Source organism: Peromyscus californicus, unplaced genomic scaffold, assembly GCF_007827085.1.
Source record: "Peromyscus californicus insignis strain IS unplaced genomic scaffold, ASM782708v3 Scaffold_23__1_contigs__length_62951481, whole genome shotgun sequence".
NCBI lineage: Eukaryota > Metazoa > Chordata > Mammalia > Rodentia > Cricetidae > Peromyscus > Peromyscus californicus.
Window position 1 is genome coordinate 385,081 of NW_026294534.1, and position 20,368 is coordinate 405,448.

Below are 20,368 nucleotides of genomic sequence, written 5' to 3' on the forward strand. Positions count from 1 at the left end.
GCTGTGCTGTTCAAATGGCCAAGTCCACAGAAGCACCTGTATCCTGGTTCTGTATCTACTGCCAGCTGAGTATCACTTACTAAACACGTCAAACTTTTAAACCCTTTCTAAATATGTGGTACTTAGTGTCTCTTTCAATAGCCACGTTAGAGAAGCAATAAAAAACAATAAATGCTAGTATGTCAGTTTCGAGAGGCCTCATTACAACACAGCACAAATAATGAATCATAAAAGTCCAGAAAAACTACTGGCCAAGACAGAAAGTTATAATTAATCATTTATTGGCAGGATAATGAACTGTGCCACATAAAAATAGCCATGTTAATGTTTAATGCCAGGAAGGTTTGCTGAATAATTTTAGTTAAAATTAAAGTAAACTCTGAATTGTAGAGAATTCTAAGGGTTGAGGTATAAGAAAGCATATTATTCCCTCCTCTCACTTTAGGGAGGAATGGGGCTTAGAAAATTACATTATAAACAAAAATCAATAACCCTGTGCCAAGCTACATTACAAATTAACAACAGACTGAAGGAGATTTCCAGCTTGTCTACAATAGCTCTCACCTGGTCACCCTTCCTTGTTTGTACTACAGTGTCCATAAAATATATGTATGTTCCAGAGACTTCAAGGGGTTGGAAGAAAACTTAGGGAGGGTGGTTAACACTTGAGGGTACAGATGTTTTCTGCTGGAGAGAGTCTGTCATATACAGCAGCCCTCAATTACTTACACATGCAATTATGCATGTATTGCCATGGCAACAAAGTGCCTTATAGATAGAGACAATACAGTTATTTAGAAAGATGAACTCCAGATTAGGTCAAAGTAACAATATATTTATTTGTGCTTAGAGTCAGGAATTAAAATTAGGTGGTGTGTGTTTGTGTTTGTGTGTGTGTGTGTGTGTGTGTGTGTGTGTGTGTGTGTGTGTGTGTGTGTAAAAGGGGAAGGATTCTAAGAGGTGATTGGAAATATTAAGTGGTTACCTTTGTGGTGAATGGGCAGAACACTGTAGTTAGTTATATAGGAAAGACACAAAAATAGGCAGAGGAGAGAGAGATGGTCCAGTTCTGTGGTGTTTAAAATGCAACATTAGAATAGGATGGGTTGTGGCACATAGTTGTAGTCTCAGTACTGTGCAGAGAATGAAGTGTGAAGGGTGTTTAGTTCAAGGCCACATGGACTGCAAAATGGGACTCTTTAAATGAACACAAAAAAATAAGTAAGTAAATAAACAAACAAACTTAGAATAGTTTCTTAGAATTCAGTGTGCCCAAGATCCTTGGGGGTGGGGAGGTGGGGGCTGGTGGTTAGAATGCAGGTTCTGAGTCTGTAAATCTGGGCTGGACTTTGTTTTCTAGGAGCCCATGGTTGATGGGAACGATGCTGAGAATGGCCAGGGCTTTGTGTCAGCAGTTGTAGCCCGATGGTGAAGTCTTACTACTCACACTCGGAAATTGCCTGTGAGGAAAACTGCACAGGAAGAAGAGCAAATAACCTCAGGCCCTAGCAGCTGGGGTCTGGAGACACCGTCCCTTTAATCTGTGTTTGAGCTACTGACATGATCAGAACTATTTCCCTAACTGGTCACTGATTCCTTCTCCTTGTTGAAATAACTTCTGTCCCAGGGATGTCCTCTTCTCTGTTAGGGTAGGTTGCTCTGTGCTCTTTCCTGTGGGTGGGCTGCAATCGGCTCTGCAAATCCAGGCCGGGATCGCCCTAGGCAGGATTCAGTGGGCTAGAGGTTTGCTTCTGGAAGATCCCTTCTTCTCTCCCACTACTGACTCACCTGTGGCTAAATGATTAGCTAGGTTCCCCAGGAAGGCCTCTCCTCCCACTCCTGGCTGTACTTCACCAAGCATCTCCCGGTCATTGACCTCAGCCTTACTTCCTCTCTTGGTCCGAGCCAATCCCCAGGTATGTGAGTGGGGTGCGCCCCCTGCTGCTGCCTCGGTGTACCTGCCAGCACCATGTCCCCCTCCTCCCTGTTTTGCTTTACCTAATCCTTAAAGTAAAAGTAAAAAAGGTAGCCTAGGACCTTATTCCATATAGCTTATTTATTTCAGCAGGTTTTGTCTGTCAGGGAAAATATGAGGCCTAGGCTAGATTTAGATTTGTAAATTTCTCCTAAACTGAAAGGCTTCACCATGAGGCCAAAGCACGTCACTTTCAGACTCCCTCCTTTGAACGCCAGGGTTGGCCAGGGCAGCAAGTTTCATGGTTGTGGCTGAGCTGGTCATCTGCAGTCGATTCTTCTCCTCTGCATCTCTCTTCTTCCTTTTTCAAATAAATGTATTTATTTAACTTAATGATGTAAGAATGGCCATATTGTTTCTAATGAAGAACTTTTCTAATTGTGATTTTTTTATGGCTGTACATTTGTCTAAATACTTTTAATTGGTGTATACTCCATGGTGACAGGTTTCATAAAGACATCTTCTTTTAAGTAGGTCAAGAACTTTGGCCCTCACCACTCCCCCTTCCCTCCCAATCCTGCTTCTGTTTTTCTGTCATATAAATAAATAATTTTTATGTATCTTTATAGACTGTAGGGTCTACAAGGAGAGAACATGTGATGTTTGTCTCCAAATCTGGATTATTTTGTTTAATATGATAATCTCTAGTTGTATCAATTTTCCAGGAAATATGTAATTTTATTCCTTTTTCTAACTGAATAAAGCTCCAATGTATAACTGTACTACCATTTCTTTATCCATTTCTCTGTTGACAGACACCTAGGCCGATCCCATAACTGGGATATTGTGGGTGGTGCTGTAATAACCATGGGTGTGAAAATGTCTCTGTGTTGTATTGACTTGGTGGCCTCTGGATAATCACCCAAGAGTGATCAGCTAGGACACAAGGGAGTTCTATTCCTAGCTTTTGGAGGAATCTCCACCCTGATTTCCTTTGCCACAGTGCTGGAATCAGAGAAGAGAAAGCCAAGAGTGCAGAAAGCAGGCTCAGAACAAGGCTGTTACCCAATGTGAGATGACTTGCTGAGGAGACCTTAAACTTCCAGGGAAAGAATGCTTTGCATGTGGACAACTTGCAAATGAGCAGACTGCTTGACTAGATATAGTGCTACAGTTCTGGCTTTAAAAAAATGTGTCAATTGCGTTTCTAATTTTCACATTGTTTTTACATAAATTTTCACATTAGGTTCGAGAGAACTTATATTCAAGTATTGGAATGATTCACAATTAATGAGTATCCTTAACTTTAGATACTTTAGATGTATTCAACTCCAGGGTGTTACAAGTGTTTAAATACACAGAAATAACTGCTTATATACAGAATGGAGGGACAAATGCACACTTGACATGGGAGGGTGGGATGCTGAAGTCTGGTTTTCCATTGTCATGGTTCTCAGTTTCCTCACAGGAAGCTCAGTTCCCAGTGTTCTAAACAAAGAAGTTCCTTGCTGCCTTGGCATCCTGGGTGGGGACATGGAGGTTGTGCCTTAACTTGACACTTAAAGCTTCCTGTTGGGTCCCTTCCCATGTGGTGTCAGTTGGCAGGGGCTGGGCTTTAATAGCTTGCCAACATGTTTACCCTAAAGTTCCATGATAAAAGATAAGCTCTCTCTTTTCTGTTGTGATCCACCAGTGATGTCTCTGTTCAGACCCATTACCATTTGGCCTATGAGTGAGGCTACTGAACACCTTCTTGTCGATGAACTATCTCACCCCAACTTCTGGCCACTGATGCCCCACAGAGCATAAAATTCCCTTAACTGCAATTATTTGACACTACCATTAACTTTTTTTTTTTTTAAAGAAAGCGTACCTCAGAAATGAGTGGTTAATGAAGATGAGGGAAAAGGTAGCAGGGAATAGAAGAAGCAAGAAGGATGGAAGGACCGGAACCTAGTAAAGGACAAAGTGCCAGGCTTGGAAGCAGGACTTGTTCCTGGCCACTTTCCTTGGAAAGTTCTATGCAAATGTTCAGGTCTTAATAACTGTGAAGGCTTACCAAAAAGCCTTCAGAAAACGTAGACAAATCCCATAACCCAGTCATCCTGGACAAATGTATTGATCTGAAGAAATCTTTAAGTGGTGTTTTCTGATGACATGAACTAAATCTCCTCTATAGTAGCCCCACTGAGAATATCTCCCATGCAGAAAAATGTCTTTTGTGTATACAATAGACTTCTTTACAACATTTAGAATGAATGACCTATTATCTATCTGTCTATCTGCCTATCTATCTATCTATCTATCTATCTATCTATCTATCTATCTATCATCTATATATCTAAAATGTTGAGTTAAAGAAGCCAAACAAAAAAGAGAATCCACAAAAATCAAGGTAACATATGCTATTAGAAGTTAGGAGAGACATTAACAGTGAAATTTGTGAGGGGCTTCCATCTTGTGAAAGATGTCACAAGATGTCATACTGCAGACTCCAGTAAATAAAATACTGTTCATATGACCATACTGGGAAAAGATTCCTGGATATGTAGATAGCAAGAACTAGCAATGGTCCTGGGCAGTCTGGAGAGAATGAGACTGAGCTAGAAGTGGGAATAGGTAGAGATAAGACCTATGGGTGAGGTAGGATATTTCGATTTCATTACATTAAGAAGAATGAGCCTGCTCAACCACCCTGTCTTAGGTACTTTGTTGTCAACAGTTAGGCATCTTGTAAATGTCAAAAGTTTCATTAAGCTCTATGAACTTAATCTCCTCAAAGATGACCATCTTTCTATGCTTTGAAACTTGCTAATAATAGCCTTTTACATTTCATGTTTAAAAGAGAGTCTTGTTATACTTCCAAGGCTGGTCTTAAAACACTATATAGCTCAGAACAGCCTCAAATTCCTGATCATCTTGCTCAAGTGCTGGGGTTGCAGGTGTGTACTACTCCTGGCAGTAACTCGAAATCTTAAAATTCAAAATTCAACCATATATTTTTGCTAATGTTTCCTGTTGTCTGTTACAAACACGATAATATTTTTGTTTCTTATGTCTTTGGTTTTGCATTTAGAACTAGCATGAATGGTATTTTCTAGGAAGTCATGCCATAGCTGGTTATAGAGTATTGTTACTCTGTGTTAACCACTACCTACTGCTTTGCCACTGGATTCTACAGTGATACTTGTTGAGACCCAGTTATTCTTCACTCCACCTGGTTCATCTAACACAGTGGTTCTCAACCTGTTGGTAGCAACTCCTTTCAGGGTTGCATATCATATATTCTGCATATCAGATAGTTACATTATTATTCATAACAGTAGCAAAATTACAGTTATGAAATAGCAATAAAATTATTTTATGGTTTGGAGTCACCACAACATAAGGAACTGTATTAAAAGGTACATAGCATTAGGAAGGTTGACAAACCCTGATTTAGAATTTCCTAAGATGTTGAACTTATCTTCCTTTCATCTTAAATTTGTACCAAGAGCCTGAGTTTCTGCCAGTTGGAGCTCCTCATGCTGGTAACTCTGATTTTAATGCCTTCTCTAAGATACCTTGTTACCTCCTTCACTATGTCAACTGCCATAAGTCTCCAAGGCATTTGTTCACATTGCCCCATCCACTGCCCAACTCAGTCATTTGCCAGCATCTCCATCTGAAATGTAGCCACAGCCTCCTGACTTCAAACTGTCTCCACCATGGCCCTTTCTCCAAGAAGCAATCCTTAGAAACAAAAATAAGGAATGTACAGCAGTTTGTCAGAGTATGGAACATTCCTCCAAAGCCATTGTTAAGGGTGTGGTTCTTGTATTAGCACTATTGGGAGGTGGTGGAAATTTTAAGGGACAACTTATAATAGGTGTTCTTTGACTCATGGTAGGTGTGCTCTTGAAGTGAATTCTGGGACCTCAGTCTCTTTCTCTTCATTATTTGAGTCCTAGTAATGAGGTGAGTGGCTTCTGTTTATCCAGAAAACTTGGGAAATCCCTCTGTGGTTGCCAGATGATACCAGAAAATTAGGGTCCCCTTTGGGATTCTTAAGTTTCATTGATAAAAAAATTAAGAATGGACTCAAATGGAAGCTTGAGAATAACTTTAGTAGGTTTAAAAAGGAAAAACGAACAAATCTGAAAGAAGGTGAATTGTGAATCTTGGCAGGTGTCTGGGTTAGGAGACTGGAGAAGAGAAAGGAAAAGCCATGCCTTTTGAGTTAAGCTGGCAAAGATGTCAGGTACATGAAGGACAAGCAACCACATGGTGAAGACGGGAGCTTTAGAGAACAGGTGAAAAAGCCCAAACTACTGGAGAAAGCATAATGAGGCTCTGGCCAGCATCTGAAAGAGGAGAAAAAGAAGTTTTGGTTTATTTAGGACCCAGATAGGTGGACAGACCCAAAACAACATCTTGGCTGCTTGGAGGGACTATGCTAAGGGGCAGGAATTCTAGGAAGCAAAAGTATTTTAATTAATTGACTGGTTATTCCTCTTATCTTTTTGGCATGGCTTGAGGTGGACCCACATCTTTGAGGTGGTCCATTAGCCAGGCGATTGACCTGCAAAGCTAGACTAACTTTTAAGGGAGGAAACATTGGCATGTCTCCATCTAAAGAGATGCCATTCTTTATTTTTTTACCCCTTTCCACCAGAGTGTTCTGCCTTGCCATTGATCCAAAGCAATGGGGCCAACAGAACTTGGATTGAAACCTCTATACCTCCGAACTTAATAAAGAAACAAATAAAACTTTATTTTTGCAAATTGATAACTTCAGACATTTTTTACAGCAATGCAAAGCTAAGTAGCATACAACTAATATATTAGACAGTGTCAGACTCAACTCAAATGCTTCAATGTGGTTCTGATAAACGCAGAATAAAATCCAAATACTGTACCACAGGCCCACACAGTGTAACCCTGACCATCTGATCACCTGCATCCTTGTTCCAACTGTGCTGGTGTTCTTGCTGCTCGTTAATAAAATGAGCTCACTTCTCCCTCAGGACTTTGCCTGGAATACTTCCCCATTTAATCTTAAGGGCATTAATTCCCTCACTTCATTTAAATCATCTTCAAATATAACTCCATAGAGAAGCCTTTCCCAATGATCCTGTTTAAGAAGTTCCCAGCCACTCACTGGCCCCTTATTCTGTTTATCCTTAAATCCTTCCTACTAGGTTATGTCCTATCTATCATGTATTGGAACATTTCTTTATCTACTTATTTGTTGACAGTTTATTTATTACAGGGAGTTTTATTGTAGTAGTTTTTTCTTTCATTTTCTTTTCTTTCTTTCTTTCTTTTTTTTTGGTTTTTCAAGAGAGTTTCTCTGTGTAGCTCTGCCTGTCTTGGAACTTGCTCTATAGACCAGGCTAGCCTCAAACTCACAGAGATCCTCCTGTCTCTGTCTCCCAAATTCTGGGATTAAAGACATGCACCATCACCACCTGGCTTATTGTAGTAGTTTCTATCACTACTGTTAATGAAGTAGGACTTTAGGGTAGCTTCAACAATAGAAAATTATTATCTACTAGATTCAGAGTCTAAAAGTTCAAGGTCAAAGTGTTGGCAGGACTGTTTCCTTCTCAAAGCTGCTAAGAGGCATCTGCTTATAGAAGACTTTCTGGGACTGCCAGCCCTCACATCATGACATGGAGACTTATTATTAGTTATGAATGCTTGGCCTTATCTTATGCTTGTCTCACTAGCTTTTATAACTTAACCTGTTTCTTCTCATCTATGTTTTGTCTCGGGTTTTTTTTTTATGTTTCTTTTAGTCTGACCAGCCCTTGGCATCCCCCTCTCTTTTTCCTTCATTCTTTCTGGAGCCCAGATTCTTCCTCCTATTTATTCTCTCTGCCTGCCAGCTTTGCCTATCCTTCTACTGCCTAGCTATTGGCCATTCAGCTTTTTATTAGACCAATCAGGTGCCTTAGGCAGGCAAGGTAAAACAAATGCAACATGTCTTTACATAGTTAAACAAATATTCTATTCTGCAACATCTACTCCTGACTCACCAGATGGTTTACTGGCACACTGGCATTCCCAGGCTCTAGGAATGTTGCTCTCATCTCTACTTTGGTCTGCATGTGGCTTTCTCCCTCTGTCTAAATTTCACCTTTTTTTTTTAAATAGGGCCACAGTAGTATTGAATTAAGGTCTACCCTAATAACATCATCTCAGCTTAATCACTTGCAAAAATTCTATTTCTTAATAAAGATATCTATGATAGTGAGTTAGGATTTCACCATATCCAATTTTAGGGGCACTTAAACCCACAATACCACCCCATGAGTACCTGCAAGTGTATCTGTTCTTATATTTTTGCTATTTTTAACACCATACTGATGTCATTTAAGAAGCACATGTTGGATATGTGAAGATCACTATTCTTTTGCTACATATATTCGTATGATCTGTGCTTGGTGTTCTGCACCAGGGATTGGCATTTCTGCAGAAGTAGCTCCACCTTAGCTGCATGGTTGCAGTCTGATTTTGTAAATAGTTTCCTCCCTCCTCTCCTTTTCAGAGTCATTTTGTGGTTAGGATTTACTTTTGTTTAAGTAATATTAAGAACCTCCCTGGCCTCCACCACCAAATTATATCAGTTTAAACAGTTACAACACACTCTGACTGTGGAATGGTGTTGGATATTTGGGGATGCATCAGTGAATAAAATAGACTGATTATGGCTCTTGTGGATATTACAATGTAGTCAGAGAAAGAGAGAGAGAGAGAGAGAGAGAGAGAGAGAGAGAGAGAGAGAGAGAGAGAGAGAGGAAGAGAGAGGAAGAGAGAGGAAGAGAGAGAGAGTGAGAGAGAGGAAGAGAGAGGAAGAGAGAGAGTGAGAGAGAGAGGAAGAGAGAGAGGAAGAGAGAGAGGAAGAGAGACAGAGAGAGACAGAGAGAGACAGAGAGAGAGAGAGAGAGAGAGAGAGAGAGAGAGACAGACAGAGAGAGAGAGGGGAGAGAGAGAGAGAGAGAGAGAGAGAGAGAGAGAGAGAGAGAGAGAGAGAGAGAGAGAGAGCCTACACAACCTACACATAAGTAGAAATAGTCACGGTGGTAATGTGGTGAACAAAAAGTAGAAAAAAAATACCCCTAAAAGAAGACAGTTCTGAGGAGTGTGGAACTGAGAGACGAAGGCTGTGCTCCTAAATAATTCTTAGGAAGCCAAGAGCAGAGCAATGAGTCCAGGTGTTTAAGATGACAGGAGAGGTTGCATATGGGAGGTCCCTGTCCAGCTTAAAGGCAACTCAGTAAATCCCAGTGTCTTCTCCCCAGCAATAGTTACTTTTTGTAAAACACTTTTTTGGGGGAGGAGTTATTACAATTTTTGTTTACTTCATTGTCTTATGAGCCTTCCTCCTCCCTACAGAGAGGAACTGTTCTAATGTAAGTAAGCAACAACGCAACACCACCCCTTCCTTCCTGCTCAACTCTGAAGACTTACTTCAGTATGGGTTACTTAGAATCTGCAGAGGATTTGAGATGTGATTATATGCAGAATTGAGGGCAATCCCTATACTGGCTTCTTCCTGGAATGTCTTTCTAAATGTTTTAACAGTTACAAAGTCTTTTCTCTGAGAACTGAGGCCCGTGTGGCTTTCTGATATGATTCCTAATACCATGGACCAATGACTGCCTCAAGGGAGCACCTTTGCTACTGCAGATTTCACCCAGGGTGGGCAGTTTTTTTTTCTTTTTTTCTTTTTTTTCAGACAGGGTTTCTCTTGTAGTTTTGGTGCCTGTCCTGGATCTCACTCTGTAGCCCAGACTGGCCTTGAACTCACAGAGATCCGCCTGGCTCTGCCTCCCGAGTGCTGGGATTAAAGGTGTGCGCCACCACCGCCTGGCAAATGATCAGGTTATATCCAGCCTGCTCTTTGTTGTTTTCCTGCCTTTGGTAGCTGTTTGTCTGCTGACCACTGCCACGTGGTCTTCTTCATGTGAAGAAGTTTACATCTGCAGGAATTGAGTTTGTTATGAGAAGTTGTGCTTTATCAGAACCAGCAGTATAAGCTGCTTTTTAAAATGCAAAATGAAAAATGAGGAAAAATTAGATGGTACTCATTAGGGAACCGTGGTTAGGTGGCAAAGTCTTTATAAAAAAAAAGCAAGGAAGTAATTACCTTGATTAAGCTTCATGCCATCTTTAATACAGCGAGGGAGCAGGGGATGGGAGGGCCCACAAAGGGGCACTGGCTTCCTGGTGATATACCATTTCTTAAAGTGTTTATTAAAAACATTCACTTTAAGAAAAATTAATGACTGACACATTTTACTGTACTTTTCTTATATAATATATAATCAAATATTTAAAAAGTTTAAAAGGTAATTAGAAATTCTAAAAACTAAGCTGAATCATTTTCAATATAGTTTGAAGTTGTAACTAATTTGTGCTATCTACAGGGATGAAACTTATCTTTTTGCTATTTATTATTTTAAAAATGTAGTTATCTTTAAATTGAGAGGTAATTGTGTGGTTTTTATATAATGGGATGGGATAATTTTTTTTTTTTTTGGTTTTTTTGAGACAGGGTTTCTCTGTGTAGTTTTGGAGCCTGTCCTGGATCTCACTCTGTAGACCAGGCTGGCCTCAAACTCACAGGGATCTGCCTAGCTCTGCCTCCCGAGTGCTCGGATTAAAGGTAGGTGCCACCACCTGGTGGCATGGGATAATTTTTAAAAAGATTTATCTATTTTTCATCAAGTGTCTATGTATGTACCTGCTTGTGGTATGTCCATGTGATTGCCAGTCCCCATACAGGCTACAAGAGGACGTCGATTCCCGGAGCTGAAGTTATAGGTGGTTATTAACTGCCTGAAGTAGGTGTTGGTAACCTAAATGGGGTTCTCTACAAGAACCCTTAACTATTAACCCATCTTTTGGACCCTCATAGAGTGTTAAAAGCTATTCGTCCTTTGGTGGACATTTAGGTGGATTCCGTATTTTGGGTGTTTGTGAACATGAGGGTAACTGTTCGGAAGCCCAACTGTGTGGTACCAGTGCCAGTAGCTGCTGTGAGTTTGAGATGACGTTGCTGTTTTGTGCTTAAGGTGGTGTTTCCACCCTTCACTTTACCTCTGACTCTTACATTCCTTCTGCCGTCTCTTCTGAAATGTTGCCTTAAGGAGTGTGAGTGTTTGTGGTCGAGTCATGACTTCAGCATTTTCTATCTTCATTATTACAATTATATCTACCCTTGGCAATGTCTTTTGTCTTAAAGCAAATTATAATAGTTATTTTTTCCTTTATTTATTTTAAGATTCATTTATTATATATCTGGCATGTATACCTAAACACCAGAAGAGGACCCCAAGAGCCCCAAATCTCATTATAGATGGTTGAAAGACACCGTGTGGTTGCTGGAAATTGAACTCAGGACCTCTGGAAGAGCAGCCAGTGCTCTTAACCTCTGAGCCATCTCTCTAGCCCTCCTTTTTTTTATTTAAAAGTTTTTTTTTCATTTTACATACCGAAAACAGTTCCCCCTCCCTTCCCTCCTTCTGTTCCCTTCCACGCACCCCCCTCACCCCACCTGTCTACTCCTCAGAGAGGAGAGTAAATCCTCCCATGGGGAGTCAATAAAGTCTGGCATATCAAGTTGAGGAAGGACCAAGCCCCTCCCCCCTACATCAAGGCTGAGCAAGATATCCCTCCATAGGGAATGGGCTACAAAAAGCCAGTTCATGCACTAGGGACAAATCCTGGTCCCATTGCCAGGGGCCTCACAAACTGCCCAAGTCACACAACTGTCACCAACCTTCAGAGGGCTTAGTTAGGTCCTATGCAGGTTCCCCAGCTGTCAGTCCAGAGTCAGTGAGCTCCCACTAGCTCAGGTCAGCTGTCTTTGTGGGTTTCCCCATCATGATCTTGACCCTTGCTCCTATAACCCTTCCTCCCTCTCTTCAACTGGACACTAGGAGCTTGGCCCAGTGCTTAGCTGTAGATCTCTGCATCTGCTTCCATCACTTACTAGATGAAGGATCTCTGATGACAATTAGGGTAGTCATCACTCTGATTACAGGGGAAGGCCAGTTCAGGCACCCTGTCTACTATTGCAAGGAGTCTTAACTTGGGTCATCTTTGTGGATTCCTGGGAATTTCCCTAGCACCAAGTTTCTCCCTAACCCCATAATGGCTCCCTCTATCAAGGCATCTCTTTCTTTGGTCTCCCTCTCTGTCCCTCCCCCAGCTTGACCATCCCATTCACTCATGTTCTCATCCCCTGTCCCCCCACCTCAGTTTACCCAGGGGATCTTATCTCTTTCCCCTTCCTATGGTGAACCATGCATGTCCCTCTTAGGGTCCTCCTTGTTACCTAGCTTTTCTGGAGTTGTGGATTGTAACCTGGTTATCCTTTGTTTTGTGTCTAATATCCACTTATGAATGAGTACATACCATGTTTATCTTTCTGGGTCTGGGTTACCTCACTCAGGATGGTTTTTTTTTTCTAGTTCCATCCATTTGTCTGCAAATTTCATGATGTCATTTTTTTTAACCACTGAGTAATACTTCATTGTGTATATGTACCACATTTTCTTTATCCATACTTCAGCTGAGGGGCATCTAGGTTGTTTCCACATTCTGACTATTACAAATAATGCTACTATGAACATAGTTGAACAAGTGTCCTTGTAGTATGATTGAGCATCCTTTGAGTATATGCCCAGTAGTTATTTTTTAAAACTTTTCATTGATTCTTATTTCACATCATGCACTCCAATCCTATTCACCTTCCTGTGTCTCCATATCTGCTCTCTGCCCTTGAAATCTCCCTCCCCCAGAAAACTTAAACAACAACAAAGAAACTCTCTCAGTGGAAGCTGCAGTATACCACAGTGTGCCACACAGTATTCACTTTTTCCCAAACAGCTTTACTTGTAAATGTTCATTGCAATGAGTCACTGGATTAGTTCGAGGCCTCTGACTTCTGCTACACTGTAATACTGGCTCCTCATTGTGACTCCTCTCAGATATCCTGTTGTCTTGTGTCAGGAGATCCTGCAGATTTGGTTCTACAGGATGGGCCCCTTCACGTACTCCAACAGTTCACAGACAGGGTAGATGTTGGGGTGGGCCAACTCAAAGCCCTGATCTTGGCCTGGGTGGTATCTAAGTTGGTCAGCCTGCCTACTCTCCTGCCCCTGTGCCACCAGGGCCAGCTCGCCTGCTTTGCCCAGGTGAAGGGTGGGGCCGAATCTCCTGCCTGTGGCAGCTGGACCTGTCCTCCTCCTCTTATATCCTTGGAGCCAGCTCTTTCCCACCCATGCCACCAGGGTCACCTCTACTGCACTGCCTAGGCCAGGTGTGGGACTGCTCTCTCAATTGCTGCAGTTGGCAAGGGGCAGGGCCAGCACTCTGCTCTCATGCCCTCTGGGCCAGCTCATCCACACTGCCCAGGCAAGGGGTTGGGCCAACTATCTTGTACTCACACCACCTCATGGCTGTTGAGGGGCAGGACAAGTTTTCCTGCACTCATGATACCAGGACCAACTCTTCTGTGCTGCCCAGGCGAGGTATGGGGGCCACTTTCCTAAGTGCTGCAGAGGGTGAGGAGCAGGACCAGCTCTCTTATTCTCATACCCTTGGGGCCAACTCTCCAGAATGCTATAGCTCCTGAGAGTTGTGGCCAGCTCTGTGCTGCCTCAGGACATTAGCGTGGTTCCAGGTGACAACCCAGACTAGGGAAATCTGCATGGCCTTGGTGGAGGTGGGCCATGGACATTGGCCCAGACCCCTCCTGCTGCATGGCCAGGGACCCAGACATGGCCCTCAGCATCAGCATGTTCTACTCACATCAGGGTGTTCCTTATCACCCTTGAGTCTCCAGTTCAGCCTTTCTTCATAGTGCACAAACAGCTCCACTTCTCTTTCTCTCCCATCTCCCCACCACATACTTGCTCATTGTAGTGGCACCTGCCCTGTCTGAGCCTTCTGTGGTGGGTGGGGTCTCTCAGGTGTCTTCTGCCCTGCTTGAACCCTAAAATAGTTTTATGATGAGTACAATGTATTTCTTCTCATGAGTGCTTGTATGACATCTTTATTGCTTTCCTAAATTTAAGATGTCTTAAATTTAGGCTGGAAAGTTGGCTTGCTACTCTTCCAGAGGACATGGTTTCCATTCCCAGCACCCAGATGGTATCTCACAACTCTCTGCAGTTCTAGTTCTAGGAAGATTGAGCCCCCTCTTCTGGCCCCCGAGGGCACTGCATATAGATGGTACACATGAGCATGAGGCAAACACACATATATGCACAAAGAAATAATTAATTAAAAATGAATTAAAAAATTAAGTTGCCTTTCCAGCATGCGTAGGGCCTGCACAGGTCTGAACCAGATGGGGCCCTAGAACTGAAAGAAGTGGGCACATGGCCCCATCCCTTACCCAGAAGCAATCTCCATTTGATAACCACTTGTAAATAAAAATTTAGTTTTTTCCTCTAAATGCATCCCACTGGGGGAAATAAACTACTCTTAAGGGTAGGCTGCATGTCCAGGAGATGATGGCCAATATAAAACTAACTCAATGTCATCTTTGGAGGTTCCTTGATTCACAATGTGGTGTCAATACTTTTTTCTTTTTAATTTTATCTTACTTTTTAAAATTTTACTTTTTATCCTCCTTTTTTAAATTTTAGTTTTATCTTACTGTTTTTTTTTAAGCTATAGGTCCTTTTCATACATATTGTGGCTTCCAGTTTAGAGTTTTTATGGGATTCCTGAGTGTGAGAACAAATGAGTCATTGTTTCTTGTGCCTTCTCATAGGCTCTCTCTTTTCCTTCTGTTTGCTTTTGTCCGATTCTGATGTTAGTTTTTTTAAATCTTTCCTTATTTTATTATTATAACTTAGATGCCTGTTTGTTTTCTAATGAGAGACAGAAGAGGAATGGATCTGGATGGAAGGGAAGATGGAGAGAATCTGGGGAGAGGAGAGGGAGGGGAAACCATAATCAGGATATATTAAGTGAAAAATAATTATTTCAAATAAAAGAAAAGATGCCTTTCTTGTAGCAACTTAGTTTTTACTTATTATGCAAGCTTGAGAGTCATCTGGGTAATTAGAGAGACCCTGTCTCAAATGAAAAGAAAGGGCTTGGGACATGCTGAGTGGTAGGGTACTTAGTTAGCTTTCACAAGGCCCTGGGTTCAATCCCTACAACAAAAAACAACCAAAGAGAATTTTGGAATTTTTGTTTTATTGCTAGATGTTATAAGTAATCCCTCCTGACATAAAGCAGTGATGTTGAGAATTGTGACTCATTATCTTAGATAGAAGAAGAAAATTGATCTATAAGCAGTATTCATTACATTTATCAAAAGACAATTTTATTATTCATTTTTTGTTTTTGTTTCTGAAGGTTATTTTTCAATTATTTCCCTTCATCCTGAAGGCACACTTAGCTCTTTACTTAGGGAGGGGACTCTAGAAGTAAAAAATTTCAATTAAGATTTCTTATCTCCATTCTGGCAAGCTATTTTAACCAATTTTGAGATTCTATTTTGGCTGGGCTTGCCTTCAGAAGTTGAAATTCTGATCACCTTTTCCACTCCTCTGGGTCTCTGAGTGCTTGGACTTGTTGCTCCTTTTAAAGTCATTTGTCTTTTCTATTTCTGTAGTATTTTCTCTTTAGTTTTCAGCTTTTAGCTTTTACATGATGTGCTTTCATGTTCTTTTCATTTATCTTGTTTGGGATTCATAGTATTTTAAAATATATTGCCCATGAACTCTCATTTTGGAAAACCATTACCTTTGTAAATATTATTTATAATACTGTTTTTACTATTGTTTTCCTTTTTTTTGACTTTTTTCTTTATTAAGAAATTTTCTACTCACTCCTCATGCTATCCACAGACTCCCCCTCCTCCCTCCTCCCACCCCCAGCCCTCTTTCCCAAGCCACCCAGCATCCCCACATCCCCCAAATTGAGGTCTCCCATGGGGAGTCAGCAGAGCCCAGCACACTGAGCCTAGGCAGGTCCAAGCCCCTTCCCACTGCACCAAGGCTGTGCAAGGTGTCACACCACAGGCACCAGATTCCCAGAAGCCTGCCCATCACCAGGGACAGATCCCGATCCTCCTGCTTGGGTGCCCCCCCCAAACAGTTCGAGCCAAACAACTGTCTTCCGTGTCCAGAGGGCCTAGTCCAGTCCCATGGGGGCTCCACAGCCACCAGTCCACAGTTCATGGGTTTCCACTAGTGTGGTCAGTCATCTCTGCACATCCTCCCATGATGATCTTGACTTCCCTCACCTGCAGTTATCTCTCCTCTCTCTCATCAACTGGATTCCTGGAACTCAGCCTGGTACCTGGCCATGGGTCTCTGTATCTGCCTCCATCTGTCACTGGACAAAGACTCTATGATGACAGCTAGGTTATTTGCTAGGCTGGTCACCAGGGTAGATGGGTCCAGACACCCTCTGGACCACTGCCAGCAGACCAAGGTGGGGTCAACCTTGTGGATTCCTGAGAGCCTTCCCAGCACCTTGCCAGGACACAGTCAATAAGACCAAATGACAGCCTACAGAATGGGAAAAGATCTTCACCAACCCCACATCTGACAAAGGGCTGATCTCCAAAATATAAAAAGAACTCAAAAAGCTAGACATCAAAATACTGAACAATCCAATTAAAAAATGGGCTACAGAGCTTAACAGAAAATTCTCAACAGAAGAATCTCAAATGGCTGAAAGACATTTAAGGAATTGCTCAACATCCTTAGTCATCAGAGAAATGCAAATCAAAACAACTCTGAGATACCATCTTACACCTGTCAGAATGGCTAAGATCAAAAACACTAAAGACAGCTTATGTTGGAGAGGATGTGGAGAAAGGGGAACACTCTTCCACTGTTGGTGGGAATGCAAACTTGTGCAGTCACTCTGGAAAGCAGTATGGCGGTTTCTCAGAAAATTGGGAATAATTCTTCCTCAAGACCCAGTTATACCACTCTTGGGCATATACGCAAGGAATGCTCAATCTTACCACAAGGACACATGCTCAACTACGTTCATACCAGCATTATTCATAATAGCAAGAACATGGAAACAACCTAGATGCCCCTCAACTGAAGAATGGATAAAGAAAATGTGGCACATATACACAGTGGAGTACTACTCAGTGGTAAAAAACAATGATATCATGAAATTTGCAGGCAAATGGATGGATCTAGAAAATGTCATCTTGAGTGAGGTAACCCAGACTCAGAAGGACAAACATAGTATGTACTCACTCATAAGTGGATACTAAATGGGAGGGAAGGGCTGGCTGGACTGCAACCCACAACTCTAGAGAGGCTAGCTAACAGGAAAAGACCCTAGGAGGGACACATGGATGACCCTGTGAAGGAGAAGTGGATGAGATCTACATGAGTGGACTGGGAGTGGGGGGGGGTGGCAGAGGGAGAGGAGTGGGGGATGAGAACATAGGGAAATGGGAGGGTCAAGCTGGAACAGGGACAGAGTGAGAGGGCGGGGAGGAAGATACCATGATAAATGAGGACATCCTTTTTTTTTTTCTTAAACATAATTGTACATGCCCCAGGCGCTCTCACTGTGATTTGAATTGTTTACTCTCACGCTATCTTCTATGTATGATATGCCTGTTAAAATCATGAATTATGTGGCTGCATACTGAAGATATCCATGTGCAAGAAAGTCATGGAGTAGAGGGAAAATAGCCTGGGAGAAGAAAGTGGGAAAGGGATAAGACTAGGTAATGGGGGTTAATATGATCCCAATATATTCTGTACCTGTATGTAATTGTAAAAATAAAAATAAAATTAAAAAAATGAACAAGTGCTTACTACTATATCTCTTCTACAATTCCCCCTATCCTTTCATTGGGACCTATTTTTCTGGTCTGTCCACTCCCCAGAATCAGGTGGTTTTTGATTCTGCTTATAAAAAGATCTGTACTTTTCTGATTTCTGTCTTTGTAGTCTTCCACCTTTGTGAATTCCCCATTCAATGTGCTTGATTTCATCTCATTTTAGTTATTAGTTATTGTACATTTAGTTCTATATTTTTCTGTTGCTTTTAGATTGTGTGTTTCTGTGATGAAATTGCCAACTTTTCTTGTGGTCTTTTTGAGCAGTCAGTACACTCATTTTATAATATAAAGTCTGTAGTATCTGGAACCACTGGAGATCTGCTTCTGCTAGTTTGTTTCCTGTTGGGCTTCCTTTATGCTATTCTGTCTCCCATTTTGTGGCTGCTTTCTTTTTCTTGTTATTTATTTGACTCCTACCACAAGCCTTACATCCCTAAAATGCTGTCGAGCATGCGCTGGACCTTCAAGCACTGCCCCCGTCATAACATCCTTCTGTTTCTACATTTTCTGTCTATTACTTATTTGATGACTCCAAGAACTTTTCAAAGTTCACACACTTACTCTAGTCTGGTGGAAAGCAGCAAAACAAAAAACAAAACAAAAAATTGACTGTTTTACTTTTTCAATTTTGATGTTGATAAATTATCAACCATTTCCTTTTAGTTTTGCCCACTTTTTTACTCTTATATAGGTTAATATTTATATAAAACATATTTCTGGGGATGGAAAGATGATAGGTCAGTGGTTAAGATTGGTTGCTGCTCTTCCAGAGGACCTGAGTTTGGTTCTAAGAATCCACATTGGGAGGCTCACAACTGCCTGTAGCTCAAGCTCTAGAGAATCGCTCATTCTTGAATATTTATACTCATCTAAACCTTCTCCCTACATACAAAATACATATATAAAATATACATATATACATACATAAAAATATATACATACATACATAAAAATAAATCTTTAAAATACTTTTGTAAATGAACTAATTATTTAAATTTATATTTCATGTGTAAGCTTTACTACAAGAATAGTGCAATATCCCATTATCCCAGTGAATTCCACTGAAACCTCACAGTGGGGCTTGTGCAACTGCTATTGTTCTCTCATCTGACCATTACATTTGCTGTGAGCCTGTGGTGATCACTCAATATTTTAGGCAATGTTTTGGATTTTGATTTAGTTCACCCTCATTTGATGGAAGGGGGTTTGCTTCTGCATATCTTTGGGAATAATAGTTTTCACTAGGCTTTATTTTATAAATATAGATGAATATATGACAGGGATCTCCAATTATGTTCTGATACAAAGCATTTCCATTACTGTAGAAGTACTCTGAGCTCTGATCCTTCACCCTTCCCTTTCCTTAAACAGCATGGTAATGACTGTACATTTATTTTTTATTTTCAATTATCTCAGTTTTTGATTTAATTTTGTTATACAGGGTTACCCAGGCCATTTTCATGCAAGTTCATAATGTGCTTTGATAATATTCTCCACGTACTACAATCCACCTGCTTCCTCTCTTTTCAGCCCCTTTGGTTCCCCAGACACTTTCATTTATTCTTTCAAGTCATTTGCACATGTATGATTTTATGTATCTATAAAGACTAGAACCTACAAATGAGAGAAAACATGGTTTGTCTTCCCAAGCCCGAGACTTAATTCACTCACTCTGATTTTCTCTGGTTGCATCCATTTTCCTGTAAAAAGTATAACTTCATTCTTTTTTATGGCTGAAAAAACTTCCGTTGTGTATACAAACCACATTTATCGATTCCTCTGTGGTGGGTCACATAGGCTGGCCATTTAACTTAGCGACTGAGGTGCATATACCATTGTGATTTATTTACTTGGAAGACCTTGGATAGATACCTATGAATAGTACAACTGGGTCACATGAAGATCTTTTCTGTTACTGACATTACTAGTGGTTGAACTAGTTTACACCCCCACCAGCAGTGTATAAGGCTCCTCTGGTCTACTATCCTTGCCAGCATTTTCCATTTTTTTTCTTGATCATTTCCATTCTGACTAGGATGATATGGAGTCTCAACCTTGTTTTTACTTAAATTTCTCTGTTGGCTGGTGAGGTTGAACCCTTTTTTTATATTTATTATTTATACTTTATCATTTGAGAACTCTCTGCTCATTTTATTAGCCCATATTGATTGTATTGTTTGATATTTAGATTTTGAGTTTGTTGTACATTCTAGGTATGAATAATCTGTTAGATATATAGCTAGCCTGGATTTTCTCCTATTTTATGGGCTAGATCTGCACTCAACATTTTCTTTTGTTGTATGGAAGCTTTTAAACTTCATGAAGTCCCATCTGTAAACGGTTAGCACCATTTCCTGAATGATCATCTCAACTTTTAAAGCTATTTATAAAGAGATCCTTAGAGTTGATCTCTTCTGTGAAGATTGATTCAAACAAGACAATTGATAGGAAACAGTGTTGAGGGATGGAAATGTTTCTTTTACAATGAGTTGACCTTCCTGTCTTCTTACAATTTTATCTTCTGCCAATTCGTCCTTAAAACGTGTGTGTGTGTGTGTGTGTGTGTGTGTGTGTGTGTGTGTGTGTGTGTGTGTGTGTATTATACCTTAGGCGTC